This window comes from Notamacropus eugenii, chromosome 1 (assembly GCF_028372415.1).
Source record: "Notamacropus eugenii isolate mMacEug1 chromosome 1, mMacEug1.pri_v2, whole genome shotgun sequence".
NCBI lineage: Eukaryota > Metazoa > Chordata > Mammalia > Diprotodontia > Macropodidae > Notamacropus > Notamacropus eugenii.
Window position 1 is genome coordinate 172819668 of NC_092872.1, and position 12048 is coordinate 172831715.

At 40.3% G+C, this 12048-nt stretch overlaps 1 protein-coding gene across 6 annotated transcripts in view; it reads left to right on the forward strand.

The window, feature by feature from the left end:
- Nucleotides 1-12048, forward strand: part of ARNT2 (aryl hydrocarbon receptor nuclear translocator 2) — a 371710-nt gene that overhangs the window by 326243 nt on the left and 33419 nt on the right. The window lies entirely within an intron of this gene.

A 12048-nucleotide genomic window follows, 5' to 3' on the forward strand; every position in this document is an offset into this window, starting at 1 on the left:
TGCTACCCCCTACACTCTCTGAAATGAAGGAACAAAAAACCCCGGTAGTCATGATTCCCCTACCTTCCACTCTCTATAGGCTCCTCTCCCCCTCTAAACTGCTCATTCATTGGAATGGAATCCTTCTTTCTGCTGTTCTGGCTGCAGTTGTCCAGATTTCTCATCCTGCTGGGGTGTTGCGGGGTGGGGATGTTATGCTACTCAGAGACCCCTTTGGAGAACGGGGTTGAAATACAAGGGAGCTCAGCATGAAGCCTGTGGTCCCCTATCCCATCCAAGCATAGGCTGCTGGAATTCCCTCCTCTAGCCCTGGGCTTTTTAGGTCCTCCACAATTCTGGCTTTGTACGGGATCTCAAGTCTCTTTTTTTTCTCTTTGTCCAAATGGATGTTTCCCTGTCTTCACTTTCCCGTTTCCCTCTTCTGCTTTCCCATTGTCTTCTTTTCTGTCTGTTTCTTAGCACTCTGTCTCTATTTGTGCTTCTTTCCTCCTCCCCAGGTCTGTTCTTTCTGCAGCTTGCTTTCCTTTTCCTTCTGTACCCTACCATTTCTTGAGAGATTGTGTATCATAATGGAAAGAGAGCTAGATCTAGAGCCAGGGGAATGAAGGAATTAAATGAGTGAGTTAAAGAATAATATATATTAAGACTTAGTCTGTGCTGAGCATTCTGCCAGGCTAAGGCCTGTATTTGAATTCTGCCTCAGTCACTTGTGACTATAAACCCTTAGAACCTCAGTTTTCTTATCTGCAGAATGGAAGTAATAATGATTGTGCTAAATACCTCATTAGCTGTTGTGAAGAAAGTGACCCACAGTTACTTTGCATTGGGAAGGGATAGTCAGGTCACTTCCCTCATATGTGTTATATACATGAGGGGTACCTGCTGGCACAGGGCAGACTTGGCTACTACCCATACGACCTGGGGCTGTCTATTTCCTAATTACCATATAAGGCTTTTGCGAAAAATCAAATGAAACAGTATAAGTAAAGCACTTTCTCTCTTTCTCTCTCTCCCTCTCCTGTCTCTGTCTTTCTCACACACACACACGGAAATCAATGAAACGTCATTTATTACTTATTTGTGCCTAGCAATGTGTGATGTCAGTGTCAGCTACTGTGACTTTGTGTGCAGTGCCTATGTATCCTGTATGTTTGTATGGACATGGGGAAGGTGTGCTGGAGCTAGGTGGAATGGCTCTTCCTTGTATTATCCTGAAATAGTGTTTACTCAGGGCTTCAGTATACATGGTGTCCAGAAAGGGGGTGGGAAGCCCAAGCTAGGGAAGGAATAAAGCCAAGCAGTTTTTGTGCTCCAGAGCGAGGGACAGAGAAATCCTCATGACCCTTCATCAGATGTGAGGCATTTGAGGAAATACAGCTAGTTTGCCACTTTGGTGATCAAACGTTATCTGAGACTCCACTTAACTCCATGGACCACAATATGGAACACATTTGCATAGAAGTAGCAGCATCTATCTGATCTGGTAAAGAATGAGAGACTATGCTCTCCTGGTAAGTAGGTTCCCTTTTGGCCTTAAGTCAAGGTTGACACTCAAAAATTGATCTTACCACAGCCCTCTGACTCCCAACAGCTCATGAGGAGGGGATTGCTCCCGTACCTGGCCATGGTACAGATGATCCAAGGATACTGCTTTGATCAGGGCCTATTCTAGAGGATTCAGGGGGAAGGCATGAGATGGAGAGGAATGTTGCCACAGAGTTGTTGTTGTTCAGTCATTTCAATTATGTCTAGTACTTCGTGACCCCATTTAAGGTTTTTTTGGCAAAGATATTGGAGTGGTTTGCCATTTCTTTTTCCAGTTCATTTTTCAGATGAGGAAACTGAGGCAAATGGAATTAAGTGACTTGCCCAGAATCACTCAGCTAGTAAGTGTCTGAGGTCAGATTTAAACTCAAGAAGGTGAGTCTTCTTAACTCCAGGTCTGGTACTGTATCCTCTGTGCCACCTAGCTGCCCTTATCACTGAGTAGGGCTTACTAATTTCTGGCTTACTGCACAACTAGAAGGACTAAATGCCAATAACTAAGAGTCCCTCCTCCCATTTCCTGATGTCTACTTTATAAGATTCCAAAAGACAGAGTCTACATAAGGATACCTCTCTGTGTCCCCCAATATCTGGAAAGGTTTTTAAAAGTATTAGAATATCTGTAATATTTACATAAGGACTGAATGAATGAGGAATAGAAATCCTTTTTCTGCGGAGGATAAGAATGGGATATGCCACAGTTCTGAAAGGTTCTCCTAAGCCAGACCCATAACCAAGAGACTAATTACTACCCAAAGAAGGGAAGGCCATGGTGATCAAAGTCATGCCATGTGCCAGGAATATGTATGCTTGGTTTATGTCTAAAACTCATTAATATTCTCTCTAATCCTAGTTGGATTGGGTCATTTTCACAAAGTGCTCCAAGACTATTTTTAGCACTGTTTAATAAGAATTAAACAAAAAAGAGGTAGTGTCCCAATTGTTTGAATAAGATAAGACTGTAGGATTGTCCATACAATGCTCTAGGAAATATCAGATTTTTAAAATTTTTTTTGATTTTTTAAAAAATAATTTTCGTTAACTACCTAATTCAGAAGTTATAATGTGGAATTCATTATTACAAATTTTCTAAACATCTCTGCATGCGTGACCACTTTCCTCCACCCTCTTCCCTCTCCTAGGGAAGATAGGAAGTAGGCCAGAAGCCTCTGCAAAAAGAAAGGCTTACAACATCATGGTTGATTCACCTGAGAGAATGAACAGTTTTTATGCCTTTGAGTCCTTTGAATTTAGGAAAAGGGACATTCTCTTAGAGGAAAAATACCTTCATTCCCCTTGCTATACCTCCTTTCCATGCATGGCTTATCTCCCCTTTTTTTAAATGTTCATTTTGATGTGCTTATATATAATAGCTATTCAGTAAATATTTCTAAATTGACCATTTGATTTGAGAGGAGTTTTTATGATCTGTCTTGAACTGGTATATTCTGAAATGTTGCTGCATGCCAAGTCACATTTTTTTCTTTGTGAAGCTCTTTGGAGAATAAGCCTGGGCATTACATTCTTCAGGAAACACAATAGTGCAAGTGTTTGGAATCTAAGAGTCCTCTAGACTTGGCTCCAAGAATTCAGTAGATTGGGTCACTCTCTTTTCCCCAGTGTGTAGTAGAAGGCTAAGTATACCGCTTATTTTGGTGAGGAATAATAGAATGCAGCTGTGGGTCTGTAAAGAGTTTAGGAGTCAGATTTTCAAAAATCTTCCATTAAATTGTACCCCAGCATATGACCCATGTCTAGAGACTTCATTTGTCAGTGTGATGCCACTGGTAAATTCTGAATTAATCTATGGGCTAAGAATACATTTGTGCCAGTAACAACAGTGTTTGTATATGTAGGTAATGGACATGAAAATAGTGATGGTCACTATTTTTGCATTTGCAGAAATGGAAACTGGAACCGTTGTTGCAAAGCCTGAAATGGGACTATCTTGATGTTCAGAGAATAGATTAACTCTATTTTTTCTTTCTTTCTTTCTTTCTTTCTTTTTTTTTTTTTTTTTTTTTGCTGCCTCTCTAGATTCTGGGGTTCTTCATCTGTGTGTGTGTGTGTGATAGACTCCTGTGGCAATCTGGTATAGCCCGTGGACCCTTCTTCAGATTATTTTAAATGGTTGAGGAAAATGCTGAAATTCAGTTACAGGCTGGTGAAAATAAAGATGTAACTTTTTTTGCAAACCCTTGCCCTAGATGATATTCTGTTTAAATTGTAGTGGTAGTTTCAGCTGTTACTGTTACTGTTACTTCTTTTATTGGTTATTAATATTGCCTTCATGATCATTATTTATCACAGTTATAGCTAAAGACATTTACACTGAATTATAGGAGAAAACCCTCTTTCAGAAATAACCATTAGACAAAATTTAATCAGAAAAGTTAGAGATTTCTTTTAATGTAACAAAAAGGTTCTCTGTCAGGTTTCTGTAAATAGTAGACTGGAGGAAGTCTGTGGTACTCACAGTTCTGTGACTTGGGAGTAATGTTTATATTCACCGCTTTCCAAAAGAATCACATGACGGCCATGTGCCCCAGGGAGTCCAAGGTAATGGAATATTCAAAAATAGAAGTGTCGGGGTAGAAAAGTTTCATGTAGGTCACATGTAAAAGTTACATCTACCATTTTAAAGCAAGTACCTAATTATCTTACTTAACTTAGCACATGGTAAGTTTCCAGTCATTCAAAATATGATTTGATTTGCCAAAATAAAATTGAGTCAAGTTTTCTAGAATTAACATTTTTGTTTTAAGTGAGGTATCTCTTCTGTGTGAATCTATATGTACATATTGTCTCGTTCCTTGAGGGCAAGAACTGTTGCATTCTTATCTTTTTAATCCCCAGCACCTAGCACAGAGCCTGGTACACTGTAGGTGATTTATGAATGCTGTGGATTGATTCCTCTGAGTCATTTCCACTGCTTCCGATTCATTGAAGTTACAGTAGATGAAGAGGTGTCCTTTTGAGGTTGGCTTAGATCAAATCTGTTTACAAAAATCAGTCTCTTAAATAGAGTTTTTCCCTTTGCATTGTCCAGTAAAGGTAATTGGAAAGTTTGCTTTTGTCTGTAGTAGGCAGTTCCCAAATGTGAACAAGGGCACCTTTGAGCCTATGGACTGGACTTTACTAATGGTAGGTTTGGTATGGAAAGATCATTAAACTCTGTGCCCAAATGTTCACCAAGTTCCTTGGGGTGGGATGGGGGTGAGTGGTGTTGGAGTGGGGAGAAAGGGAAGGAAAGGTAGCTTAGTTACTTTCAGTCATAGTCATCCAAAAGAAACTTCCTGGAAAAATAGGGGATTTAATGTGTTTACTGTTTGTGTTGAGCTGCTGAGGAAGAGAGCGCTTCATCTTCCTACTATTTTTTTCTTGTCAATTCTGATCAACTTCCAGAGCATGGAGAAAAAAGGGGAAAAGGCAATACTTACTTAACCTGTTAGCTGAGACGCTTTTTAAACAAGCCCATCTATCCGGTGTCCTGTGGTCAACTCAGATTTTTATGAAGACAAGTCATGGGGTTATTTTCTCAGTATTAGACGTTTCAGTATTTTTCCACTTCCACAATCTAACTAGTTCATAATCCGTTAACTGGTGTGTGGCCCTCATTTCTAGAGCTACTTTGGGTCAGCGACCTGATCTCAACTCAGTCTCTCTCGCCTGCTGCTGCCCTAGCCTCAGACCTCATTCTTCTTATACAGATACTGTTACAAAGAAATATATTGGCTCTTATAATATCAGGGTCTCAAAACTATTATTTTTTCCCTTAAATTCTTCCCCTACATACTCAGTTTTGTTGTCTCAAACAGTCAGCAAATGCTTAGAGGTAAGTGCTTCCTGTAAGCCCAGCACTATGATAAGTTCCCTGGGAAAAAAACATCAAAAGAATGTGACATTTTCCCTGTCTTCCAGCAGGTTACAATATGACTGGAGAGAAATAACTGGCATTTTACCGATGAATCAATCAAGCACCTACAGTGCTGTTCTAGGCACTGTGCTAGGCAGTAGAGACTTAAAGACAAAACTGAAATGATTTGTGCCCTCAAGGAATTTTATTTTTTAGGGAGAAAATATATTTAGACGAATAAGCATATACAAAATAAATACAGGGTACATTTTTTGGATGAAGGGTCCTAGCCATTTCTTCATGTAAACAGTGGTGTTTGAGCAGCGTGTTAAAGGAAACAAGTCATTCCGACAGGTGGAGGTGAGGAAGAATGCATTCTAGGCATGAGGACAGCCTTGGCAAAACCGTAGAAATGATAGTGTCCTGTGTAAGGAGTAGTATCAAGGCTGATTAAACTAGATCGTGGGGTGCAGAAAAGGAAGTCAGTCATGTGGAGTAAAGTTGGGGAGGTAGGTTGAAACTAGGTTATAAGCAAACAGGAGAGTCTCCTTGACCTGGACAAAGGGTTCTTCACCTTTTTTAGACCACGGACCTCTTTGGTAGACTGGTGAAGCCTCTGGACCCCTCTCAGAATCATATTTTTAAACCCATTTATTACGTAGGATTACAAAAGAAATCAGCTGAAACACAAAAAGGGAGTTCACTGGCTCTAGATTAAGCATCCTATTTCCAAGAGACAATAGGAAGCCAGAGAAGTTTATTGAGTAGGGAAGTGGCGTGCTCAGACCTACACTTTAGAAAATCACTTTGGTTCCTGTGTATAAGATGAATTTGAAAGGAGAGAGATGTGAGACCTATTAGAAAGCTATCCTAATGGTCCAATAAAGAGAGGGCCAGAAATAGGGTGGAGGCTTCATGATCTAATCCAATCCAATAAACATTTATTAAGTGCTACCAACTATGTGCCAGGCATTGTGTGAAGGGCTGGGGATACATTTAATTAAAAAAAGAAGAGGAGAGACGACACGCGAAAGAAGGCAGGAAGAGGGGGAGGGGAATGGGACACAAGGGGGTACCCAGAACAGTGGCGTCTTGTTCCGTGGAGTTGAAACCTGGCAGGGGAGCAGATGCAACATGGAATGAACTGAGTCCAGTTTCTGCCCTATATAAAGGAAGGCATTGGGAGGAGTTTGGTCATGTGCCTCCAGTTCTCAGAGAGGAGAGGGTGGGAGGTGATATCAATTAAGACTTGAGTTAGCAGAGTGATGGGGAGTCTAAAAGTTTATCCTGGGAGCAGAATCTTGTTCCCTGGAGATGAAACCAGGCTGGGTAACTGATGCAAAATGGAAGCTTATGAGTATAGAAGATGGGAAAGATGAAAGCTATTGGCAACAGATTGGTTCCCCTGTGGAAAATCAGAAGACAATTGGGGTTTTATATGTAAAATATGAAGATAGTTTAGTGCTAAATTATATGGTACTTTTAAAACTCATTCCTTTAGAGCTTTATAGTTAGCAAAGCAATTTCACATTTTATTCTGTTTTATCCTTTCCACAACCTGTGAAGTGGTAAAATATTACCATCCCCCATTTTAGAGATAAAAGAAATTGAGATGATCAACATTTTCTGATCCTGTTCCTCTGAGATACTGGGCTTGAATTCAAATCTTGCTTCTGATATTGACTGGGCTTTTTGACCATCAACAAGTCATTTCACTTCTCAGTGTCAGTTTCCATATTTCTATAGTGGGGATAATAGTACCTGTACAACTTGTGGGCAAAGTACTTTTCAAATCTTAAAGCACCATCTAGATGTGGGTTGTTACTATTAATGTTATATCTTACTTGACATTGTTAGTATTACCAAAGATGAGTGAAAGGAGAGATTATGTAAAGGGTTTTAAAGCAGAGGTAACAGTTTAGATATAAATAAATGGAAAGGGACAGGAAGAAGCCTCCTGGTAAGGGGGATAGCATGAGTGAAGGTAGGAATACTACTACTTCTACTACTACTACCACCACTACTACTACCATTTCTATAACTCCTATTATATGCCAGGCACTGTGCTAAGCACTTTACAAATGCTATCTCAGTTGATCTTCACAACAAGCCTGGGAGGTAGGTGCTATTATTAATCACCATTTTACAGTTAAGGAAACTGAGGCAGAGGTTAAGTGAATTGCCCAAGGTCACACAGCTGGTAAGTGTCTTAGGCCTGATTTGAACTCAGGTTTTCTGACTCCAGGCCCAGCACTCTATTACGCAACCTAACTGACCACTTAAAGGTAGGAAGAAGCATGATCCATGTGGAAAAATGATAAGACCTGACTTCAAGTTGGAGAGTAATAGGAAAATAAGGTGGGATTAGATAATGTGGATCTAGATTATGGAGGTTCTTAAGCACCAATGATGTTGGCATGTGCTTGGTGATGATTCATGGAAGCTCAGAGTGGACCAGAACTTAGAAAGGCCAGCCAAGTAGGAGGGAACTAGGAGATACTATGGGTCTAGACAGTCAGAGAGAGTCCTGAATCCATGGGGTCAGGAGATCAGTAAGAACAACCCTGGTAAGAAGATCAATCCTCGTAGTCTGCCCTATTTTAAGTGTAGAAGGCCTAGGATCTAAAGTTGTTGAATGTAGCTAAGAGGTCAGAGACCTAAAGATAAATTTGTCCCCAACTGGGGCAAGGATAGAAAGACTGGAATCATCTCTTAGCATTTCTCTCATAAGGAAATACAGTAACCCATATTTGAGAGTCCATTTTTATGAAGATTTAGAAAAGAAGGCACTTGCTTCTGAACTTCTTGGCACTGTCAAATGGTTTAGTATCAGAAACTGATACTTTAATCATTGGAAATAGCATTAAAGAAAAGGCTTTAGGGTCTGCTTGATTGCTGTATGCTAACATATGAGACCTTTCCATCTGAATTGCAGCGGAAACGTTTCATATATTCCATTTGAATATAAACTTATTGAGAGCAAGGATTATCTTTGTTCTGTTTCCATTTGTATCCCCAGCATTCAGCCCAGTACTTTGTCTATAGTAAATGTTTAATAAATGCTTTCTATATTTATTTATTCATTATGTCAGAATTGTTACAGGGCAAGTCCCAGATTTTTTATGACTAAATAATGGAGGTGCCCCTAGATCTACTTTGAATCAAGAATACTGTTTCCCACATAGTTGCCAAAGGAGAAGAATAGTGTAACCCAATCCATGGAAATGGCTATTTCATGTAGTTTGAAGAGGGAGACATGGAATACCATATATGTTGGGAAGGAAGCACCATTTTGGTTTGGATTGGTTTGGTTGTCATCCTTCATTTTCAGAGAGGGCCAAAATGACATCACTATGTTAGAGTCAAGGTACAGTATGTCCGACTGGGCTGATCAGAGCAATCTGAGCTTGGAAGTTTCGACCACAGGTCAGACACAAGTAATCTATATGAACATTTGGAGTGGAGATGTCTCCAGATTTGCACATCTCAAATTTCTTTTGGGCTATTGTAATTCTGCTTTGTTCATAGAATTCAGTGCCTTCTTTGATGCGGGCATGCCATGCCAGGTGGGCTTTTGCCATTGTCTACCATGTCATGCAATTGATTCCAAAGTTCTTCAGAGAGATCTTGAGAGTGTCCTTATATCACTTCTGATCTCCATGTGAGCTCTTGCTTTGTGTAAATTTTCCATAAAATGGTCTTTTAGGCAAATGTACATTTAATATTCAAACATCATGGCCAGCCCATTGGAGTTGCACTGTCTGCAATAGAGTTTGAATGCTTGGCAGTTTAGCTTTAAAAAGAACCTGAGTGCCTGGGACCTTATGTTGTCAGATGATCTTCAGAATCTTCCTTAGATAATCCAAATGGAAGCAGTTCCGTTTTCTGGCATGTTCCTGGTATACTGTCCAGGTTTCACAGGCATACAACACTGAGGTCAGCACAACAGTTCTATAGACCTTCAGTATGGTAGGCAGTTTAATACTTTTCTTTCCTTTCCTTGGGAGCCTCCCAAACAATGAGCTCGCTCTGGCAGTGCATATGTCCACCTCATCATCTATGGGTATATCCCTGGAAAATATACTGGCCAAGGTAAGTGAACTTCTCCACAGTGTTCAGAACTTCTCCATTTGCTGTAACTGTTGGTTCCACATATGAATGGTGCTGGCTGATGGAGAATCTTTATTTTCTTGGATTTGATTGTTATTACAAAAGTTATTACAAGCAGCAGAGAATTGATCAATACCTTGTTTCATCTCAGCTTCAGAGGCTTTATTGAGATGCACAATCATCTATGAACAAAAAATCATGTACCAACAATTCTCTCCCTCCTTAGTCTTAGCTTGTAGCCTTTCCAAGCTGAAAAATTTACTGTCATTGTGGTAGCCGATCTTAATGCCATTTTCATCCTTATTGAAGGCATCTGACAACATTGCTGAAAACATCATGCTAAAAAGCATGAGAGCAAGCATACAGCATTGTTTCACTCCATTGATGACTGGGAAAAAGTGCAAGAGCATTGTCTGTTATCCAGAACCTTGCAAGCATGCCATCATGAAACTAATATATAATAGTGATGAACTTCTCTGGGCAACCAAATTTTGACATAATTTTCCATAATCCCTCATGACTGACAGTATCAGAGGCCTTGGTCAGATCAACAAACCTTACGTAGAAACCTCTGTTCTGCTCCTGGCATTTCTTCTGGATTTGTCAGGCAGCAAATACCATATTAATGTTCCTCAGCCCTTTCTCAAGCCACACTAATTCTCAAGTAGATGACCATGTTCCAGGTGAAGGACCAGCCTATTAAGGAGGACTCTGGCAAGAATCTTGCCAGCAGTGGCTAAGAGAGACAGCCTCCTCACCCCTGTGATTATCACACAACAGTCTATATTTCCTTTACCTTTGCAGAGATGGACAATGGAGGCATCCTTGAAGGTCTGAGGGATAACCTCCTCTTGCTTCATAACCTGGAAAATTTTGTATGAGTGGTAGATCCCCTGCTTTGTAAATCTCAGCTGGAGCAAAATTAGCACCAAGCGCTTTGCTACAGAAGAGGAGCCTAAGGACATTCAAAACCTCTTCTTCATTTGGAAGTTAAGCTAGTCAGGGATTGATTTCAACCTGAGATATAGTCAGCGGCTTCACTGTTGATTGATTAGTCCTTTGAACACTATGGAAGTGTTCAGACCATCTCTCCAGGATCATGTCCTTATCATTAATGAGTGTAACTCTTATCAGCACTGACTAGTTTGTACCATAGATTTGTGGCCCATAAATTCCATTAGGGCATCATAAAACCACTTTGGATTGTTATTATCAGTGTAAAACTAAATTTCATCTACCTTCTCACTGAGTCAAGAATCCTGTATGTCTCTAAACTTTGCTTACACTTTACTTTTGATGGAACTCGATATTGGCTTCTCAGAGAAGGATGAACTATCCTGCTGGCAAACCCTGTGGAGGTCTTGTTTTTCATTTAGCAGCTTCTGAATTTCCTCATCATTTTTTCAAATCAGTCTTGATGTTTACATGTGTTCTGACCCAGATGAGTAAACGTAGTGCTGTACACCAAATCTCTGAAAGTTACCACCTCCTTTTCTGCACTACTGTTGCCAACCATATGTTGGCTCAGCATCCCTTCCACATTAGCAATGAACGTTCCCACTGGAGAAGCACCCTAATCTGGTGACATTAATCTTCTGGGAGTCTTCTTGCTTTGGAGCCACCACTTTTGTAAAATGTAAATATTTAGCTTGAAGAGGATAAGTCTATGATCAGTCCAGCACTCTGTGCCACAATTGCCTGTATCACTTTCACATGTGTCTATCCCTTCTCCTTGCAATCACACAGTCTATTAAGTGTTACTGTTTGCTGCATGGGTTCATCCACAGAGTTTTACTGCATTTCGATAAATGGAAGACAGGACTCTCTGCCATGTTTGGTAGTATGTGCTTATTTTTGCATCAAAGTCACCTAGAATTATAAGCTTGTCCTCTTTCAGCACATTGATGAATGTCTCCAGGTCTTCATAAAATTTTTCTTTGACCTCATCAGGGTTTGTCATGGTGGGAATATATGCACTGCTGATGGCAATGGCACTTTCTTACAAGTGGCAATCACATTGTCATGAGCTTGTCATTTACTCCTTTTGGTAGGCATACAAGCTTTTTGTCTAGATTAGTTTTGATTGCAAAATCTAGTCCAGCTTCACAGTACTACTCTTTATTGTGGCCACTTCAGAAAACTACATATCCATTTCCATCTTTGGTAAGCTAACCTTCATTTGCCAGCCTCGTTTCACTCAGGGCTGTTATTTGGATGTAATACCTACTGAGTTCTCTTGCAACAAGAGCTGTTCTTCCAGGAAGACATGGAACATCAGATACATTGGGAAGGAAGTACCATTGGAAGAACTCTGAGGGACCTTCCACCGCTCAGATTCCATGATTCTAAAACATGAGACCCACTAGACTGGTGGGATTGGTGGGTTTATGGATAGGTAGCATTGATTGATGAAGCAATTCAGCTACTCTGAGGTCCCATCAAACTGCTTAGGTAGTAGTAGAGATTTGAAAAGGGTCTAAGACCTAGGTTGGAGAAAAAGATGCCAGTTGATAAGCGTGCCCGTTGAACATACCCCT